This window comes from Mesocricetus auratus, unplaced genomic scaffold, assembly GCF_017639785.1.
Source record: "Mesocricetus auratus isolate SY011 unplaced genomic scaffold, BCM_Maur_2.0 Super-Scaffold_100006, whole genome shotgun sequence".
NCBI classification, from domain to species: Eukaryota; Metazoa; Chordata; class Mammalia; order Rodentia; family Cricetidae; genus Mesocricetus; species Mesocricetus auratus.
In genome coordinates this window covers 85,774,429-85,797,581 of record NW_024429190.1, presented here as the reverse complement: position 1 = coordinate 85,797,581, position 23,153 = coordinate 85,774,429, and positions in this window count along the sequence as shown.

Here is a 23,153-nt window from a genome sequence, read left to right as displayed (position 1 = left end):
CCTTTGCATGTCTGCCACTGACGTTTCTCTTTGGTGTCTGACATGAGTGAATGGGTGTGGGGAGATCCCTACTGCCTTTAATGGAAATACCTGGTTCTGCTGGGCATTGTTACCTGTGGATTACTATGAAGATGATTCCCACTCCAGCTGTACTGCTTAACTGAAGCAATGTGATATAGTTTAGTTTAGTGGGAGAATTAATACAGGCAAAAGCAGGATGTAATGTTGTAACTGCTCCTGATAACGCAGGGTCTGCAGAGGATAGAAAATAAGAACACGAGAGTGTCAAGCAGCTAGGATTAATGGGTTTCTCTTGAGAAGTCATATACACTATGGATTAGGCTAATGGTTTAGAAAAAACAGTTGGGTTCCAGGTCCCAGGCTAGCAGCTCTTTTAATCTTAATATTGGGAGATGTGTTCACAAGTTTCAGTGTGCTAAAACAAAGCTTTAAATAATGACTTAAGGTTAGGTTAAAATGTTTTTGTTAATGGCTCTCAGGTAGAAAATCTTGGGAAACAATTTAAAATTTAGAAAGACACATAGTTGAGTGAGGGACTTGCTGAAGTCAAGAAACAAGAACAAAGACAGCCCAGTTATTATTAGATGACATGCCTTTCTTGCTAGGATGGGTTGATGATTAAGGGTGATATATTAATTCCTTGCACCCATCCCTGCCCTCAGCTTACTGATATGTCTTAATAAAAAACTGTTGATGAGTGGGCATACACCCTGAGTATTGACAGTAGAAATGGTTGATTGCTTTTCATATATAAAAGTTTAAATTTTGATTCTTTTAACATTTTTGTAACATTACCTTTTAAGATAAATAATAAGGTGATTGATTTTTTTCCTTTGTAGCCACAAAATGAATGCAGTAAAAGAACTGACTGAGAAAAATACCTTGCTTGCCTACACTGCTTGGACATGAAGGTATGCGGGTTCTTGGGAATGATTTGTTTTTTACCTGAGGTATTTAAATTTTTAGTCAAGTACAGGAAATGAGAAATATGTTTTTTACTTATATTCACTGTAATTGTCCACTTAAAAATAGCATATTACCATATTGCAATTTTTATACTGCTTGAAAGATTTTGCTGGGACATATAAACTGTAAGGAAGAAATTAAGAATGCACAGAAGGGACACATCTGGATAGAGGTAAGAAAAGAAACAAAGAGATGAGAGAGATAGTAGAAAGACACTAAAGGTATGTGTGTGTGTGCATGTGTGCAGGAGTGTGTGTGTGTGTGTGTGTGTTTTCCTGGTTTCACTGGCACCAGAGAGTTGAGATTTACACCCTAAGATAGAAAAGTCAAATTGAGTGATTACTTTACTGACTCTGTGGCTCCACTCAATTCCTGAACTGCTGTAAGTTGGTCCCCATAGCAGCACATTCAGTCAAATTTCATCCATTCATTACACATTCACTCAAGGCTTTATTGGTTCCTTACTAGATTTCAATACTATACGTTCATGTTTGGGTAGGCTTTCCAAATGAAATTCAGTAAAGATACTTCAGAGCTAAATTACACTATAGATCAAAATGACTCAACAGATATATGCTGGATATTCCCCTCAGCTAATAGGGACTACACACTATTCTCAGGAGCATATGGACCTTCTCCAAAACCATCACAATATAGGTATCAAAGGAAACCTTAGAGAATACTAAAAATTCAGATAATTTCTTTTTTCCTTTCAAGTGTTGTTTCCTTTTATTGAAAATAGATTCTCTTTTTCATACAGTATATGAAAAACAATCACCCAGCTCTACTTTAAAGCAACCCTATTGACACTTCCCCTCAACACCTGGTCCTCTCATTCCTGTTCCTATCAACACACAGTCTACTAGTAAAATCTATTCTGTTTTCCCCTCCCAGGGAGATCCATGTGTTCCTCCAGACCTGGTATGGATTGTAGCTTGTTTATATTTTATTTAATGACTACTAGTGACATATAAACAAATACACACCATATTTATCTTCGTGGGTCTGGGTTACTTCACTCAGAATTTTTTTCTAGTGCCATCCATTTGACAGCAAATTCCATAATGTCATTTTTTAGCAGCTGAGCAATACTCCATCTTGTGAATGTGCCACATTTTCTTTACCCATTCTTCTGTTGAAGGACATCCAGCCTATTTCCAGGTTCTGGCTTTTATGAACAGAGCCACAATGAACATGGTTGAGCTTATGTCCTCGTGGTAGGATAGAGCATCCTTTGGATATATGCCAATGAGTTCAAGGCTACTTTTGTATCTTTTTAGCCCACAGTAGAGTAAAAGAAGAAATCAAGAGCAAATGAGACCCCAGAGAACTGAAGAATAAACTCACACAACTATGACCACTGAGGTTTTGTTAATGGTATAAAAAACAAAGTAGAGAAAAAAAAACAAGTCTATTCAACATTTGTTGCTGGTATTGGCAAAACTGCAGAAGAATTATATTCGATTCATATATTTCAGTTATACAAATAAAATTGAAATGAATCAAAGACCTTCTATTTAAAACCCCAAACTCTGAAACTTCTAGAGGAAAATATACGGAATATGTTTCAAGGTATAAGTATGAACAAGAACTTACTGAATAGGACTCTAAAACCAAGAAATGACTCAAAGAATTCCAAGAGTTAACAAATGAGACTACGGGAAACTAAAACATTACTGTTTAGTGAAGAAGATGATAGGCAGGATGAACAGAGACAATATACAGAGTGGAAGAAAACCTTTTCCAGTCATAACAGGATTTATAATGAAATGCAAAAATTAACAGCAAGAAAACAAAACTACTGATAAAAATGAATAGACAAGTGTACAAAGAGAAAACACAAATGTACAAAAAGTATTTTTAAAAGTTAGTATTTCTACCCATCAGGAAAATGCAGATTACAACTACACTGGTATTCCATCTCATGGAAACTCCATGGGATCTATGGGAGTGATAAAAGCTAGAACTTCTAGTAGTGGGGGACACAGAGCCTGAACTGGCCATCTTCTGTAAACAGGTAAGGCCTTGAGTAGTGTGATAGGGACACCAACCCAGTCACAAAAAAGCTAGAACTTCTAGTAGTGGGGGACACAGAGCCTGAACTGGCCATCTTCTGTAAACAGGTAAGGCCTTGAGTAGTGTGATTGGGACACCAACCCAGTCACAAAAACCAATGACTTACAGTTCTGCCTGCATGCAGAGTGTTTTGGGACCAGAGTCTATCTGAAGCATCATCAGAGAGAGCAAAGAGACTTCATCCAGCAACTGATGGGAGCAGATGCAGAGTCTCTCAGTCAAATATCAGCTGACTGTGATTCAAGTGGGCTCACAGAAGTTTAGGGAGCCTGTGGAGTTCTGACCTAGGTCCTTGGCATATGTGTTATGGTTGTATAGCTTGGTGTTCTTGTAGGATTCTTAACCATGGGAGTGGAGGCAGTCTCTAACTCTTTTGCCTGTCTTTGGGATCCTTTTCCTCCCTCCTATTAGATTGCCTCTTCCAGCATTGATATGAGCATATGTGCCTGGTGTTATTATAACTTATTATGCCATATTTGGTAGCTGTACTTGGGAGGCCTGCTCTTTTCTGAGCAAAGGTAGAGTGTGGGTAGATTTGGGGAAAAGGCAATATGTGGGGGGAGCAGAAATGGGGGAAGGGAAAACTGTAGTCAGGATATAATATATAAAGAATAAAGAAAATCAGGAAGGAAAAAGAAAAGAAAACTCACTAGAAACCATGGAGATGATGTGGGGAAATAGGGAATCTCATTCACTGCTCATGAGTGTGAACTAGTACAGCTATTGAGGAACCAGTATGGAGTTTCCTTCAGAAATTAGAAATAAACATTCCATATAAACCAGCTACACCACTCCTGGGCATATATCTAAAAAACTCCATACCCTACTACAGAGGTGTTGCTCCAAAGGACGCTGTAACGATAATCAACACAATTACTGAAAGTAAAACTAAGTATTTATTGTAGCAATTACTCACAAGATACCAAACAAGTAACCCAGATGAGCCAAGTAGTTTTCCCACTGCCGAACCGGAAGCCGAACTTCGGGAAAAGAGAGCGAGACTTCCTGTGTGGAAGCCGAACTTCGAGAAAAGAGAGCGAGACTTCCTGTGTGCTGTCTTTTATGCCTTCCCCCGTAACGCCCCCTAGCCATGCCCAAAAGTGGGCCTGGCTAGTGACGTATTTCACCGCCTACGTACGTATACGTCTTTATGTCAGGCCGTATACGTCTTTAGTCATGCCTGAAGTGGGTGTGGTTAGCGGTGTGGTAAACCACCCTTTTATTACCTCATCTATATGCACCTCTAGTAAGTCACATGTTTAATGGCGGCATACAGACTTCCTCCTACACAGAGGTACTTGTACACCATACTTAAAGAGTCTCGGTGACCATCAACAGATGAATGAGCAATGAAAATGTGCCTCACATTCCTAATATAATTTTATTGAGCTATAGAAAAAATGAAATTTGTAGGAAAGTGGATGGATCTGGAGGTGTAAAAGTCAGGTGACCCAGACTCAGAAAGACAAACACCAGATCACGTGTTCGTTTTCATGTGCAGATCCTTTTAATGTAGACATGCTTGTATGTGGGTTTAGGCTAAGAAACTTGAAAGAAGACCATGGGAAAAGAAAAAGATGTTTTGAGGAAGGAAGGGAAGGGTTAAGGACACATGTGACAAGAAGGCAGAAAGGGATCTGGGGGAGAAATAAAGGGGACAAGGAAAAGAGGAGATGAGAGATTGTAGAGAATAGACTAAAACAGATTGTATTTGAGAATGCCATAATGAAACCTAATGCTGTGTATGCTGACTTAAGAAAAAAATAAAATTTAGCATTCAACACACTATTGACTCTTGTTGGAATAAAGGTAGTCAGTTGAGGGCCTTATGCTTTGTGAGAGGGACCAGCGAAGTAATTTTAGAGTAAACAGATGTGGATGCTCATTTGCCTCAGTTCTGTACTGGTGCCTGATATGTATAGTTAATGATAAGTCTGGTTAAAGCAGCTATTTCTCTGTCAGAAAGTGTGGAATTTACATGGGAGAATAGAGCCGAATTAAGAATGCAAAGGGATTTCCCAGCCAGTATTTCCAAACTTGGAAGACTTGAAGAGGCTGAATAACACAGCAATGAACAAGCTGAAATATGTTTAAAAATAAAGACAGAAATCTAAAAGTCAATTGAAAATTGCTTGACTACAATTGAAGAATACGGACGAATCCAAATCCAAATATAATATAGGGCATTTATAATATGAAGCTTATGAGAGTAGAGAGAAGATATGTCAGCTGCCCGAGGGTGACAGAGGTCTATGGGAACCAGAGGAGTGACTTGGTGACTGACAGTCACAAAGGTCTGAAGATGTTAGGGTATGAACCAGATGGCCCATGGTCACAGAAATTCAGACATGCGGAGTAGTAGTAAACTTTCTTAGCTGACCAAAGTCATGGGGACCAGGAGAAGTCGGATTATGAACTGGCTGCCCTGAGTTGACAGTGAGACCTAGAGAAGTCAGAGTGGGAACCAGCTGACATAGATCAGGAAAAAAATGCTACTAGAGGTGAAGTACAGAGATTTCTGGAAAATGAATTTCAGAACTCACCTGTTCGTGAAAGAAAATTAAAGTCTGGGAACTTTCTCCTCCTCACCAACTTCAAATTTGCTAAAGATAATTCATGTTGATTTTAAGTTACCCTTCTACTACTATCAAGACTTGTCTTCACTAGAAAGCAATAAAACTCAGGGTGCATTTTACAGTTAGAAGATGCGTGTTCATATTCCTTTGCTTATGATTCCTTTACTGATAATGCTTTCTGGAATGTGTTGTGGAATAACGTTTTTTGTACACTGAAGATGTCTTACCCAGATTGGTTTAATAAAAAGCTGAATGGCCAATAGCTAGGCAGGATTTGGGGGGCAGAGAGGATTCTGGGAAGGAGAAGGGCGGATTCACCAGTCAGATGCAGAGGAAGCAGGAAAGAAGGATGGACAGTACATAGGGGAGGTAAACAAGCCTCGGGGCAGCACGTAGATTAATAGAAATGGGTTAATTCAAGTTACAAGCCTAAGATATCGGCCAAGCTTTTATAATTAATAATAAATCTCCTTGTAATTTTTTGTGAGCTGGTGGACAAAAAAGAAAAATCCACCTACAAGAACCAAGGTACTACAAGACACACAGATAATAATGTGTTATTTTGAAACCATAAAGACTTAAAAGGAGTATCCAGAAAAATCTACTCTAAAGTTCAAAACTACAGGAATGGATAATTGAAGTAAAGTATCTACTAGAAGAGGTAGAAATCCTTAATCAAAGGTACCCAGATCATTTAAAGGCTCTTACGTTTCACTGAGGTCCTGTATTTAATCTATTTTAGGGAACTGCATTAGAGGAGCAATCCATCTGGGAAAACATCAACCGTGCTAGGTATTTAAAAATGAGACAATTGAATAGAGGCCACCAAGAGTTGTTGCCAGGCCAAAAGTAGAAAAAAATAGATGCTGAGATGACCTGCAAATGATAAATATTAATATGGAAAACAGAAATGGAAAGGGGGAAAAAAGGACACCATTTTTCCTGGTATGGCAGGGGAGAGAGTTTATTATAGATATGTGGGAGAGTGAAGTCAGACAAGAACATCTGGGAGAGTCAAGAGTGAACAAGACTAGACTGAGATGGACCATGTGGGGAGGGGGAGGGGGAGGGAGATGAGAGAGATGTGGACCAGGTACAGGAGCTAGAAGGCCCAAAGTCTCAAAATGGGTGGGTATCCAAAATGGTTGGATTATATAGGGAAGAGAAGCCCAGCCAGGAAGGCCCTGTAACAGGTAGGGACTGAGGGGGTGCTGGGAGAACAGCTGGCCAGGTTCACTTTGATGTGTTAAATTGGTACTCCAACCTTTCATCCCCAGTTTTGAGACTTAACATATGCAGCCAGGAAGCTTGGTCCCGTAAATCTGGTATTCCATCATTTGTCATGGGTGGCCATCTTTCTGTAGAGGCATGCAGGGTGGATGGTTCTGAAACTGTCACAAGCTTTTGAAGACTGGAGATACATCTGTCTTCTGTTCATAGCCCAATTATGGCAGGTCTAAGAAGCAAATTAATCAAATCCTTCACCCTCTCCTTCTGCCTTCCAGGCACCTGGTTGGGTCACTTGACAAAGTTTACCCAACATGAGCAGGGAAATGGGAGACACATACAGTCTCTGCATCCTACCTCTGGCATTACAAAGGATGTCTAGTTGACTTGAGGCTAAGATGGAACAGGTGAATGACCTGCACAGGTGTCCATGATTATACAATACGTATTTCATCTGTCATTGGGGGAAAAGCCTGTAACACAAAAAATAAATGAATCCAGAGACTGATATTGGGGTTCAAACTTCATGCCAAATATCAGAAAAGCAAAACAGCCAACCGTTAGACTAGCTCTCACTTCTAGTTCAGGTTGAAAGGGCTGACACATTGTAAAGAGAAGCTTTTTCCTTTGTGAGAAGCCTTCCTGCCAGCCTGGTTCTAGAGCCGCATGAGTCCCAAATAAACACACAGGAGCCTATATTCATTATGAAGCTGTTGGCCTTGTTTGTTTCTTACTGGCTAGCTCTGACTTAAGTAATTACCCCATAATTGTTAATCTAAGTATTTCTCTTACCGGAGAATAGTTCCGGGCTTCCTACCCTATGGCATTACATCTTGACTCTTGTGTTTCTCCTACCCAGAGTCCTTCTGGACTCCTATTCCCTCCTATCTAGATTCCCTATTGGCCAGACAGTGCTTTATTGACAAATGCACAGGACTTCCCCAACAATACATGAACAAGGTCTTCATCAAGTTTCAAACTTTTGACTCTCCTCAGTATGGATGGAGAAGGGATCTCTCTACTGAGACCTTGATTCTGTCTTATATACTTTTCTAATGTTGGGATTAAAGGTGTGAGCTAAATTCTCATTTAGACCGATTCACTCTTGTGTAGATCTGGGTGACTTTGGGCTTTTAATCCTGAGTCCTAGGATTAAAGATGTGTACCACCACCTCCTAGCTTCTGGCTGCTGGGATTAAAGGTATGTGCCTGACTTCTATGGCTTGTGGCTGACTTTGCTTTCTGAATCCTCAGGCAAACTTTAATAAATCATACATTTTTTCACTACAAAAACCAAAACCCAATTCCCTTCAAAAATTGGCCCATTACAACAATGGTGAACCATTCTAGAGTTTCCCAGCATTTCTTACTCTAGTGCTGTGCAGCTGGAGTATATCTTTTCTTTCATAGATATTTCTATGGTTTCTTAAAAAAACTTAATATAAAAACAATGGTTTAAACTTAGTGTATACAGCAATGGCTTTCATCATGATATTTTCATGTATTCTAGTAGCACTGAATCTTGTGCATATTCACTCACCACTATCTTTCCTAGCCTCTTCCCTCCTCACTGGTCCTTCTTCCTCCAAAACACCTCCTTTTCTGTTTTCATGCCATACATATATTAAAATTTAGATTTTACAGATGATAGAGATGGTTAATATTGTCTCTCTTCACCCCACTTACAGTCTCATCCCTCTAGTCCTCCTCCCATCTCCATAGTCACCCTTCTGTTTTCATGCTATACATGCATAGATACACACACACACACACACACACACACACACATATATATATATACATGTTTCCATATAAATATAAATTCTATATGTAAGAGAAAAAACATGAGATATTTATTCCTTTAGGTCGGGCTTATGTCACTTAACAGGATGATCTACAGTTCCATCTATTTCCCTAAAAATGACACAATTTTATTCTTCTTTGTGTCTGAACAAGATCTTATTATATATAATATATTATATTATTAAATTACATATATATATGTATTTACCCAGCCATATGTTGGTGAACAGTTAAGCTTATTCCCTAAGAGATTCAGCAAGCTGCATGTATGTAAATATCTCTGTGGTATGTTGACTTAGATTTTTGGAGGTTATCTACTCAGGAATAATATAGCTGGGTCACATGGTCATTCTGACTTTAGTATTCTGAGTCAATTCTTCCCTGACATCATAATGCTACACTGGCTCCCTTGTCCTCATATCCTTGCCAGCATTTGCTGCTTTCTTTTTTATGATAACCGAGCTCATTGTTCTGATGCTGATCTTTCTTTCAAACATCTACTAGCTATATATTTCTTGTTTTGAGAATTGTGAGTTCAATCCAGCTATCCACATATTGACTGGATGATATGGTGTTTTGCTGTCTGATATTTGAAGTTTTGTTTTTATAAATTCTAGGGATGCTGATCTGTCACATGTATAGTTGCTAAAGATTTTTGTCTTATCCTGTAGGTGGTGTCTTTTCTCTCTTATATCTTTTGCTGTGCAGGTGCTTTTTCATTTCATGCAGTCCCACTGATCGTTTTATGGTTATTTCCTATGCTATGTTAGTTCTTTTAAGAAAGCCCTTGTTTATGACCATAGCTCGATGCACTTGGCTTATGTTCTTCTGTAGCAATCTCCGCATTTTAGGGCTTATATCAAAGTGTTTGATCCATTTTGAGATGATTTTTTGTGCAGTGTGAAAGATGGAGTATGTTTTCATTTTTCTACATGGGAATTCAGTTTCCCCAGCACCATTAATTAAAGATACTGTCTTTCCTTCAGTGCATATTGTTGACACTTTCATCGAAACTCATGGCACGTGACTGGAGACTGTAAGTGACTGGAGACTGTAGCTGTGTGGGTTGACTTCTAGGTCTTCTGCTTTGTTCTATTGGTCTATATGTCTGATTTTTGTGCAAGTACCACACAGTCATTGTCACTCTGGCTCTGTAGTATAATTTGAGATTGTGTGATGCGGTACCTCCAGCATTGCTCTTTTGCTTAGGATTGGTAAGCAAAATTTCTTAGTGTGCTTTGTTTTGTCGTTGGGTTTTCCTGATTCTTCAAGCTGTTACTGGTGCTTTCTTGATTTTCTCTGATCGTCACTGATGGTTTTTAGGTAACAACTAGTTGTAGGAGCTGAATCACATCTCCTAACCAACATATTGAAAGCTTGATTCCCACTCTAAATGATGAATCTCTGCTTGGAGAAGGCCTTTGTGAAAATGACTGACTTACAGTGATCCTTAATGGGGTGCCCCAGTCTTTTCTGACTGGTGTGTACTTACAAGGACTTTTGCATACTTCATACAAAGGGCAAAGGAACACATTGATATTTGCCAAGTGCAACAAAAGCACAGAAGCCTTAGAGGATTTAGGCCTGTCACCATCTTGATCTTAGACGTTCAGAACTTGGAATTGTGGGAAAATAAATTTGTATTGATTAAGCCATTCAGTCTGTGGTGTTTTGTTCTGGTGTCCCTAGGGAAGTTACCTTTTTGTTTTGTTGTTGTTCTGAGATGGGAGCTCGTGTTGTTCAGGATGGCCTTGAATTTCCTCTGTAGTCAATGGTGATCTTATGTCTTATGGTTTCTCTTGCAGTGATAGAGCAGGGTAATCAAAAGCATCTTGGGGGGGAAGTGTTTACTGTAGCTTACAGTTCTATATCACAGCTGGTTACTGAAGGAAGTCAGGGCAGGAGCTCCAGGCAAGAACCTAGAGTTAGGACCTGAAGCAGAGCTTGTGAGCAGCATTGTTTACTAGCTTGGTCTTCATAGCCTGCCAAGCCTGCCTTTTTATAACTCAGGACCACCTAGGTGAGGGTGGTACCAATTTCAATGGATTGGGCCCTCCCACATCAATTGTAAACAAATAAGAAAATGCCCCACAGGCTTGCCCACTGGCCAATCTGGTGAAGACATTTTTCTCAGTTGCAGTTCCCTCTTCTCAGATGACTTCAGATTGTATCAATTTGACAAGGAACAAGCCAGGATGCTTTGCACTCCTGACCCTTCCCTCAGCTTCCAGCTCAGGGATTACAGGCATGAATCCCAAGGCCAGCTGGTGAAATTGCAGTCTTTCACAGGAATCCACACAGGAAGAAATGGATAATTTGGTATTGAATTGCAAATTAAAAGCAACAAGCAAGTAGTTGCAATTTCAATATACAAACTAAGAGGCTTCTCACCATGGAATAAAATAGCCTGCGAGCAAATGAATTATAATGGTGCCAACTGTGGTTAAGGGAACAGACAAAGGGTAAAAGATGAGGCCAGGAATTGATCCTAGTTCTGATCCAACAAAAACTGTTTTGGTTTTGGTTTTTCACAGACACCTCAAAAGTGACTAGGTAGGGGGGTGGGAGTGGGGGTGGGGCTTCTGTTCAGTAGCTGACAGCAGCTACTCACATTGTGTCACTTTATCCAGACATCCAGACTTTACTACTTAAAATGGCAAGAAAGGGGCTGGCCAGTTGGCTCAGGAGATTACGGAGGTGCCACCAAGCCTGATGACATAACTCACATGGTACAAGGGAATTCCCCCAAGGTGTCCTCTGACCTGTACAGAAACACCATGGCAAATGCATGCACACACACACACACACACACACACACACACACACACTCTCTCACACACACACACACACACACACTCACACACCCACACTGAATGAAAATAAAATAGTCTGATGAAAGCTTCTGTCCCATCTGAATTGTTTATGAATAAACACATTTTGTGTTTCTTTCATTAAAGTGCAGCTCTTCATTTCCTTACAATCCTAAATCGTCCTCTCTAGGTTGGTAGACAAATGTATTTCTTTTCAAGTATAAACAATTTAACAAAATATTATGTAATCATCACAGAGAACAATAACCCATCCATGAGGGACTTCAGCTTTTACTAACTTGGACAATGAACCATCTTCTTTCCCTGAGCTCTGCTGGGATGAAGCATCACCCTTCCTGCACGCTGGGCCGGAACAGTGATGAGCAATTATCTCCTCATTTCCAGAATTGGGTGTTCTCTGCATCCTCTTCTGGACTCTGCTCCAAGGAGATTATTTTCAGACACTGAGTCCTCCATGCTGCTACCCCAAATTTCATCAGCTTTTACTTCTTTAGGCACTCAATTTACTCAGGTGCACTACCAGAGACTTTTCACTATAGGTTAAAAAAATAAAAAGAGTATCAACCAGTTCCAACAACAAAGGCGATTTATTGACATCTGTCACAATGACCCCAGCAGGGCAGGCATCAGGCATGCTTTACACAGTTTTTTCTGGATTCTGGCTTCTTTCTCTATGGTCATTTTCATATTACTTTGTACTTAGATTTCTGTCCCTCACAACACAGATTGCCAACTATGACCATAGAGTTTCCCAAAATTAAGGGGCCAAGCTTTTGAGTACCATGCATGCTTGACTATCACAGAGTGAATCAGGCTTGTGAGGTAAGGAAACACATGGTTAGTGACCTGGAAAATGACCTTTGAAAATCTGGAGTTTCCTTGATTCTTTTGCCTAATCCAATCCCATAGTCAGGCTGTAGCCACGAGGCAGCACTGGCCTTAGGGAGGTGTGCACCCAACCTTCCACCCAAATGGCAAGTCAGTCCCCCAATACCTTCCCCATGCAGTTAATTAACCCCTTACATTTTTCTCCAGTTTTCTTGATTTAAATGCCTTGTCCTGAGATCTTGGAAGAGTGAAAGTTATCCTGGTTTGGATTTCTTTTTCATTTTTTCTTTTATTGAAAATAGATTTTTTAATCTCATATAATATATCCTGGTTATTTTTTCCTCCCTCTACTCTTACCATTTTCTTCCGCACCCTACTGTATGGATCCACTCCCTTTCTGTTTTTGATTAGAAAATTATTATTCTCTAAGGAATAATAACAAATAAAATAAAATAGGATTTAAAAAAAAAGCCTAAGACATCAGGTTTGGACAAGACCAACTAACAGACAGAAAAGAGCCCAAGAGAAGGCACAAAGATGAGAGACACGTTCATTCTCACACTTTGGAACACTATAAAAAGTGATAAACTACAAACCCAAATATAAATGCAGAGGATCTGGTGCAGAGTCACACAAGTCCTGTGATGCTGACTCAGTTTGTGAATTCACATTTGCATTGATCATGTTAGTTTTCTTGGTGTCCTGGATCCTCTTACAATCTTTCTGACTCCTTTTTACTGGGGCTCCCCAAGCTCTCAGGAGATGGATTTAATAGAGACTTCCCATTTGGGGCTGAGTGTTCCAAGTTCTCTCACTCTCTGTGCAATGTCTGACTGTCCTTCTTTGTTTTGTTTTGTTTTGTTTTGTTTTGTTTTGTTTTCATCTATTGAAGGAGGAAGATTATCTGAGGATGGCTGAGCAAGATGCTAGTCTATGAGTGTAGCATAATGTCATTTTATTGCCACCTTTTTTTTCAGAACGATAATATCTGGGCTATCTAGTTTCTGGTTCTTGTTCACACAATTAGTGTTGGGTATGGGTTCCATATCATAGAGTGGTCCTTAAGGCAAATCAGATATTGGCTGGTTACTCCCGCAAGCATTGTGCCATCATTGCCCTAGCATATTTTGCAGGCAGGATATCATTGTAGATCAAAGGGTTTGTGGCTTGGTTAGTGTTTATGTTTCTCTTTTGGTAGCAAGTAGAGTATCTTCCTGTACCAAAGAGACTAGAAGGAACACAGGGTTAAAGGCTCTATGTTGGCATCAGCTCAACTTCTTGTTCAATGAGCTATGTAGGTGTTGTTTTCAACAATGGAACCTTGCTATTACTTTGTGGAGAACAGCCTATAGACTTGGCAAGAATCTGCATTGTTTGGGGTTCACGTGGTAGCCCTTTTGCCAACAACTCAATTAGATGTAACCCAGTCCTGTAAGCTTAATTTGCTGACAAGAGATGGCCTGTTGGAACTCTGTCTCCCTCATGTTTTGGCTATTTTCTTTAGAGTTCCTTCATATATTTGTATGTTTTAAGAAGCTTCCATGGTATCTATTTTCAAGACTACCTTTAAATGGCCTTTAATTTTAGCTATGTCTGGCTATATTTTATCTTCTTTAAACTTTTCCCTTCTCTGCCCTCCTCTTTTCCACTTGATGCTCCTGTTTCAACACCCCATTCCTCTGTAACTATCTTTTCTATTTCCCTTTCCTAATGAAATCTGTCTGCTCCCTCTCAATCCCGTACTCTATACCTAACCTCTGTAGTTCTATGGATTGCAGGTTGGTCATCACCAACTTAACAGTCATATCACATTTGTCTTGCTGGGTCTGGGATACCTCACTTAGGATGATTTTTTCTAGTTCCATACATTAACCTACAAAATTAATGATTTTACTTTTTAAATAGCTGAGTAATACTTCATTGTATAAAAATAATGCATCTTCTCTATCCATTCTTATATTGAGAGACATCTAGGTTGTTTCCAATCTCATGATATTTTAATATATTAATAGAGAAGCAATGAATGTGGCTGAGTGAATGTCTTTGTTTTGGGATGAAACATCTTTTGGGTACATGCCCAAGCGTGGTAAAGCTGGATCTTGGGGTAAATTGATACCCATTTTCCTGAGGAACCACCACCTTGATTTCCATAACGGCCAAAGAAGTTTTCAGTAACAATAGCAATGGATGAGTGTTCTAGCTTTTATTCCTTTGTTACAGTTAGGGTGACCTATTGCATGTCTGCTCAGTTCTCATTCTGGCTATCACCCCTGTGCCTAGTCTTTGTTGAAAGAAGGTTTATGTCTCCCAATCAAGTGTTCACAGATGGAATGAGAAGACCAGAAGAAAGCAGCCCTCATGATCTTTCTTTTGTCCCCCACCCCCTTAGAAGAGCAGCCGTCATGGTCTTTCTGTCTGCCCTCTCCCTGCCCACGACAACCAGGAGATCAGAAGAAGGTGTGATCGGCTTATCTTTGCAGTTTACCATTCTCAAAGAGCTGGTTCTATCTTTCCAAGCCAGGGATATTTCATTTGCAGGACCAAAAAGCTGCAGGTACAATGGAGCAACTAGAGCCTCAGGGTGTCTGGGGGAGTGAGCTTCTTTCACAGGCTATTACAAGTCAAGTGAAGCAGCTTTGAGTGGCCAAGAACTCCTGGCTGCTTCAGGAAACAGATGGGATGCAGCAATCTCATCAGATTATGTTATTGTCAGTTACATCCTTAGAATTTAAATGCAGAGTTTGTTCTAAAACAACAGAAAATATGGCTTTAAAAGATTCTGCACCCTTTTCTAGTATGTTAAGTCAGGTAGGCTTCACCGAGGTGGGAGTAGATATGGTGAACAAGCTTTTAGGGATATAAGCTATCCAGAGGACCCAAGGGATTGTCCGAAAAATGTCAACACATTTCATTTATACAAATGCTGCCAGCCATTTTGCCCTTTCATTTTTACTACCAAGATTCAAAAATTATGAGCTCAAATTCTTTTTTTTTTTAAATGTTTTCGAGACAGGGTTTCTCTGGGCAGCTTTGGAGTCTATCGTGGCACTTACTCTATAGATCAGATTGGCCTCAAATTCATGTACATCTGCCTGTCTCTGCCTCCTAAGTGCTGGGATTAAAGATGTGTGCTGCCATTACCCAGCATAAACTCATTTTAAGTTAATATTTTACTTAGAATAATACATGTACACAGTCTTACACTAAAATTGTATTTTAAATGTAATAATGAAAATGTTATATCTCCACATCCTCCAATCTGAATTATATATAAAAATTTTAAAATTTAAATTAGAAACAAGGTTGCTTCACATGTCAATTCCAGGTCCCTCTCCGTTTCCCTCCCCTCCTCCCGTGCCCTCCCACCAACCCCCCCCCAATATACCCTCATTTTCCCAGGGAGGGTGAGGCCCTCCATGGGGGTGTCTGGGAAACAGAACCTTCATTCAGTGGATGATGGAAGCAAAGGCAGACTCCCACGGCTAAGGACTAAGCTGAACTCAAGAAAGCCAGTAACAGAGAGGGAGGCCTGATGACCAAAGGGATTAAGACTGGGCTGGTTTAACCCCCAGAAACAGCTGACCTGACAAGGGTTAGCTCTTGAATCCCAGACTGATGCCTAGGAATCCAGCATGGGACTGATCAAGACCCCCTGAATGTGGGTGTCAGTGAGGAGGCCTAGGTAATCTATTGAGCCTTGGGTAGTAGATCAGTATTTATTCCAGTATACAAATGGACTTTGGACTCCCATCCAACAATGAGAGATGCACTCTCACCCTGAACTCTTGGGGGAGGGTCTAGGCCTTGCACTGGATGAAATGACAATCTGAATTCTTAATCCTAGCAGCTATTAACTGTTTTAGGTTTTACCTGTCTTTATCTCTGTAGCAAATAGAATTCCAAGACAGTTTGTTTAGCTTGGCAATTTTTTCTCATCGAGACCCAGAGCAAGTGTTTCTTCTTTCTCTTTCTATATTCAACTCTTATACAGTGTAGCTCTGTCATGCCGTGTCTCATCAATGTAGAGTTTTCATGATTGCGGCCATGGAAATACTTCCAGCTGAGCCAAGTTCTGGAATACCGTAGCATTTCCTCTTTTAGAAGCCCCGATGTTTTCCCCAGGGTTGTAATAATTTCTCCATCTTGCACATGGCTTTCATTATTATTTAGATGGCACTAACTGGGCACCTCCAGCCCCAGTTCTCTGCCCGACTGCCAATTTCTTCTTAACAGAATCCAGCACCGGAGAAGCCAACAGCTTCAGCTTCCCAGGGAAAGTTCTCAGTGAGTTCTCATCCTCTTACTTTGCCCAGCACATGGAGCTCCTGAGGTTGACATGGAGCTACAGCCTAGAGCATCCAATCCCCAATGCCAGGATTTCCAAGAGGGAAAAATATAATGGTACCTTAAAGGTACAAATGGAATCCATTTAAAAAAATCTGCCTTGTCACTCAGTAGTAAGGCTGAAGATCTGGAGCTATCAAAGGCATTCTTTGCTGGGGGAATGAGACTTAAGTACCGAGCATGTTTGATCCCTACTAAGCCCTCAGGGCAACTATGCAGAGCTTCCGTCAAGAATAAGATGACCTCATATGTGGTTCATTGGCATGTTTAGTTCTTTTTGAGCAGAAAGAAAGTAGGAAGGTTAGTGAGAAACAAAACAGTGTCTGTGATTGTTTCTCCAATTCCTTCTTCCTCCAAATCAAAGCCATGTAGAGTTTGATCGTGGAATGTTGCTCAGAGGTAGAGTTGTTTTTTTTTATTTATTTTTCAGTTTAAATTTAGATAAGAAACAAGGTTGCTTCACAAGTCAGTTCCAGGTCCCTCTCCCTTTCCCACCCCTCCTCCCGTGCCCCCCAACCCCCCCATTATCCCCTCATTTCCCCAGAGAGGGTAAGGCCCTCCATGGGGGTGTCCATAGTCTGTCATTTCATCCAGGGCAGGGCCTAGACCCTTCCCCAAGAGTTCAGGGTGAGAGTGCACCTCACATTGTTCTATGGAGTCCAAAGTCCGTGTGTATACTTGGGATGGGTACTGATCTGCTGCCCAAGGCTCAATAGGTTCCCTAGGCCTCCTCACTGACACCCACATTCAGGGGGTCTTGATCAGTCCCATGGTGGATTCCCAGGCTGATGCCTGGGATTCAAGAGTTAACCTTTGTCAGGTCAGCTGTTTCTGGGGGTTAAACCAGCCCAGTCTTAATCCCTTTGGTCATCAGTCCTCCCTCTCTGTTACTGGCTTTCTTGAGTTCAGCTCAGTACTTAACCGATGTAGAGTTTTTATCTAGCACATACATGGTCCTCAGTTCAGCCTGCACCACTGCACACACACAAAAGTAGAATTTCTCTTTTTAAATGAAGCCATAAAACCTAGGACAGTCACTGCCACACCCACACACACAACAACATTTTTCTTTGAGGTCTTTCTGACAGGGGCTTGCATTTGCAGGGAAAGGGGTGTTCAGAGAGTCAGGGAGTGTGAACAGCCAAGCCTTGCTGAGGCCTCCAAGTCATTACCATTAGCTTATAGTCACTACTGTCTGGCTGTGTTCCATGGGTACTCACTTCCTTCATCAGACACACAGTGAAAATAAACACCCCAGCTTGAATATCACTCAAAACTTCAGTTAAATACATTTATGATGTTTCTTATTACTTTTGCTACAGAAACGTCACCCATGACTCTGTAGATTTGAAAATATTTATGACTTTCTCTTTTCTACAGTTGTTTAGTCTCTTGTATACTAACCTTTTAATCTTTCTCTAGAGTAGCCAAGCTCAAAATAAATGAGAAGCCTGCATAAACAAATGTTCAGTATGCATGCAGTTAATAATGTATGCACTATATTGAATTCAAAATAGTACTCGCTTAACAAGCACATTACCTTGATCCCAATTAGAAAGAGGTGTTCAGAAATGCATTCAGCCATGTGCTGAGTAATGGTGTTTCAACCAGTGACAGCTTGAAACCCTTAGGGACCTGGCATGGTAAAAGCCTTCCTACATGCCTGTTAGCACATACTGCCAGTACACTCTAGGAGCAATAAGGTCCTGAGGCTTCCTGAGATGCATGGACTGTTGGGCCAGGGAAATGGAGACTGGCCACCAATGACACCATTTTCTAGGCTTTTCTTACTGCCAGTATCATGCTCTCATAATGCTCCTTTTATGGTAGTTTTTCTTCAGTCAAAGGAGTGATCCCTGCCTCCAAGTACCACCTTTTAATTCAGGGGTTAAAGCAGTGCGATGGCCTACTGCCCACATGGTCTTCGCCCAGGCTATTGCTGCACAGCAGACATTAAATGAGCACACATCCTCTGTTACTGCATCGTGAATTTTGTTCGGCCTTGGCATGATGATGTCTTCAAGAATTCATGCATGGCATCTGAAGACACTGGAGAGGTTCATCGATGGCTTAAAGGATTTGATGGGGAGGTTGCAACACTCAGCAAGGTTGTGGTTGAGATAGAAATGACTTTACCCTTCAGATCTGGATAAAGGATGGGATGACCTTCAGGAGCGCAGAGACACTTCCAGAGGATTGCTAATGGAAGTCTGGTGGAACCTTCAAGGCCGCAACTGAGAAAAGGCGAGAGTCAGGTAACTACGAAGAAGGGGCAACCCCCAGGAAAACCCTCAGTGAAGGTTCAACAAAGGATGTGCTGACCTCAGTGAGCTTCTTACAAACTCTGAGAACAGGGACCCTGCACAGAGAGACCTGGAGATAGAGGGGTGGTCAGGTGCAGGATCCAGTCACCAGCAAAGCCAGGGTGGGCAAAGAAACAAGCCCAAGGTGCCTCTGAGACAAAGGTCTGAAAGCCTACCCTTCTCCCAGGACAGCCTCAGGCAAGTCCCTCAAGAAGGATCTAGATTTTGTTGTTGCAGCAGATGGCAACTCCATGCCTTTTATAACCACCTGGGGACCTTCTAGGGGATGAGAAACTGAGGCAGAGAAACAGAGATACCCACATCTTTACACATGTAACCGTGGTTAATGTGTGTCTTGGTTTTTTAAAAACATGTTTAAAAATAAAACAAATTAATAATAGAAAAATACCTTATAGAAGAAATACATAAGGAGAGATAATAGTTGTATATGGTGTATTTGTGTGTTGAGCTGTGTGAGCAGACAAAGTAAAAATTATAAAGTAAAAGTTGCAATGAAATAAAGCTCATTACTTACTAAAAAAGACTCCATTTTCAAAGTTAGCATGCCTAGGTGAAGAAGTTTCTGGATGAGCTGCAGTGTACAGTCAAGTCTGAACCTTCCTGTTGATTGCCACTTGGCCACAGCCCGAACTACAGTTCTGTAGGCTCCATCCTGCCTCAACACAGTACTGCCATTCCTCACCAGTTACTACATCTGTTCGCTCGGTCTTTTCTTCACAAATGCCTGTCACTATGCCACAGTATTAGATAGTATTCAGTACAATAACATGCTGTGTAGGCTTATAGCCTAGGAGTCCACAACTACACCACACAAGCTCGGTGTAGAGTAAGGGCACCATTGAGGTTTGTGAGCTTAGGGTATTCAGAGCATGATAGGGTCTCCTAATTCCTTTTTTGAGACTGTATCTCTGCTATTAAACCCATGACAGCAGTCCAAAGGAAGTTATCTCCATCAGGTGGCAACATCAGCGTTTGTAAGCCAGTGGATTTGATTTTCACAGTTTTCCTGAATGCTTAGGTCCATTGACTTGAGATGCTCTTATAGAATTCACCTGGACTGAGTCTGCCTGGAACACACATGAGCCCAGCAGTGCAACTTTGAAGAGAGGGAAGGCTTGATAGGCCCTCCATGGTGGAACATTGACCCTGTGCTTGATACTGCTCTAACCACCTCACTTGATTAACGTGTTGAACAAATTTCACCAGTCTTGGTCTCTGCTTTATCAAGCCCCAGCTGAACAATCAAATATGGCAGCACTCATGGTAAGGTTCAGTGCCACCATATCAAAACATTACTGAACAATCAAATATGGCAGCACTCATGGTAAGGTTCAGTGCCACCATATCAAAACATTACTGAACAATCAAATATGGCAGCACTCATGGTAAGGTTCAGTGCCACCATATCAAAACATTACTGAACAATCAAATATGGCAGCACTCATGGTAAGGTTCAGTGCCACCATATCAAAACATTACTGAACAATCAAATATGGCAGCACTCATGGTAAGGTTCAGTGCCACCATATCAAAACATTACTTGCTTCCTTGAAATCAGGATGAAGATAAAGGCAAGCACTGTACACCAGTGTTTACACAGATAGAATTCCAACAGCTGACCAGCAGAGGCCCCATCAGCCTGGGACACCATGACAGAAATCCCCCCTACTTTGGATACAGGAGGAAGTAACTTAGAAATGGCCAGTCAACTGCTTGCTCTTCATTTCTGCTTTTTCTGACTTTCCTGTCTGTAAAGCCCTTCATGTCTGCTCAGATCAGCCATCTGACTGGGATTCCATCTGCTTCAACAACCAAGAGTAAAAGCCTATTTTTCTTTTCTTATTTATTTTTAATTTTGTTCCTTGAAAAGCGAAGGTCGGGGTATGTCTTAGCAGGAGAATGCTTGAGTAGTACTCCTATTGCCATGGGTTTGATCCTGAGCACCAAGATGGGGAATCTTAGTTAAGTTCTCCTTTACTGGACATAGGTCAGGGAATGGTTAGACCTTCACGGTAGACATGAAAACCCATGCTTATGTGGTTTGTCTATACAGCAAAGCAGTAAAGGCAGTTTCAGGTCCTTAAATTAATGTCTGGGACTCTCTACACGTGATATTGCCTAGTGTGTCACAGCGTGACTGGTCCTGGAAGACATGGTCTAGGGGATATATTTGAAGTCCTTAGTCTCACAGGTGACAGTGTGGCTAACACAGGTATGAACTCTTCTTCGTGTGTTTTGGTGAACTTGGGCAGCCATCTCTGTTGGGTAAACTGAAGGTGGGATTTCCAGGCTACATATAAAAGCAGTTTTCTTGGTCAAGGCTCTCGGGGAGTGCCGATTTATGATTCTTCTACTGGTGTTCCGTGTCAGTGTCTGCACTCTCCATGTGCACACCTGGAGGTATTTCTCATCTCAGTTTGGTCAGTGAGCTCAAGTGATGTCACTAGGGTTTCCTTTTGCTCTTCCTGATGTTTAGTGAAGCTAAACACCTTTTGTTTTCTGTGTTTGCTGGCCATTTAGATACCTTCTTTGTGAGGTGTGCTCATGGCAATACTTAATCACATTGTCTATAACCTGGACCACAGCTTTAAGAGGACATGCTCATCTTCTTGGACGCCCCCCCCCCAACTACTGGGTCAGGCACTTTTCTGCACAGAGTGGCAAAACTGCATAGGAAAAAGACACCGCTGCCTTCTTCTAGAAACAAGAAGCTGACATGAGCAGCATGTATTTTTAGCAAGTGGTATTTAACATTTGACAGAGCGGTGAGGTCTTTTCCTCTATCCCAACGGCCATATGCTCACAGGTGACAATTCTGAGAATGCTTACCTCTTGGAAAAAGGCTGCACTGTTACAGCTTGGCATATGGTTAGTGGTAGGTGGATCCTCACTTCTCCATAGGGCATCTTCTCCCCACTGCTTTCCTGGCAAGTTCAGCATTTGGGGGGGACATGTCTAAGTCTTACAGTACTGACAGTCCCTTTCCAACAGGCTCAGTCTGTGTCAGTGGCTGTTGAAGAATTTCTTTTCAGGACACAATTTTGGAAATGACTTTGCGAAAGGCAGGGGTTTAAGATTATTTAGTTTCACCATATAAAGGAAGGAATCAAAATGCTCTAAGTGCTGGTGGTGAACAAAGTCTGGTTACTGGAATTCTCTAAAGAGCAGCCAGCACCCACTTGGCAGGTTGCCATGAGAGCAGGGTGTGGGCAGCAGGGGTGTGCAACAAGATCATTGAAGCCTGACCCTGTTGTTTCTGGTGCACTAGATACTGTCCTTGAACTTTGTTTTTAAAATAGGAACCTGCCACCTGCTTGCAAAGTTTCCCCTGAGTTTCTCATTGGGCATATTAACTACACACCAGGGTAGGCCCCATGCCTAGGAGTTGTTGGCTAACACAAGACAAATTCCATTTTCTTTGTCTTTTGCTTGTTGAGTTTGATTATTTGCTTTTGTAGGATTTTGTTTGTTTTTGAGAGAGAAAAAGAAAGAACATGAAATTGGGTAGGAATGGTAAGGAGGTAAGGTGCATCTCTGAGGAATCAGGAGAAGGGAAGACATGATCAAAATATAGTGTATGAATTTTTAAAAAAGTATCTATTCCTCAGATTCTATACATATGTTAGACAACCAGACATGTCTGCTGCACATGATATAGACAGGAGCCCCACATGGTGACTGCCTCTGGCTGGAAGCTGGCTGACACTGGAGTCTCTAGGATCACCAACAATGCCACCACTGTTGAACCAGATGCTTTCCTGTCATTGCTGTCTACTGAGTATGAGTCTTACCACAAAGCTGCCTAGGAAAAGCTCTTCTCTGTACCCTTCACAATCTATAGTAATCCCCTGCTTCATTTAGGATGCAAACACTCTGTGTAACAGGCCAAAGCCCTTAGACCCTCCTCCTCTTCCTCCTCCTCCTCTTCCCTCTTCTCCTTCTCCTCTTTTCTCCCCTCCCCTTCCCTCCTCCCCTCCCCTCCCTCCTCCCCTCCCCTTCTCTTCTTTCTTCTCACCCTCTTTTATCAGTATGACATCTGAAATAGGTTTAAAGCTACAGATACCACAGGGGTGTTATTGTCACTTTCCAGGGATCAGTTGCCACCTATTAATTTCTTTTTAACTGGGTGACACTGAATACAGTATTGGTATCTTAAA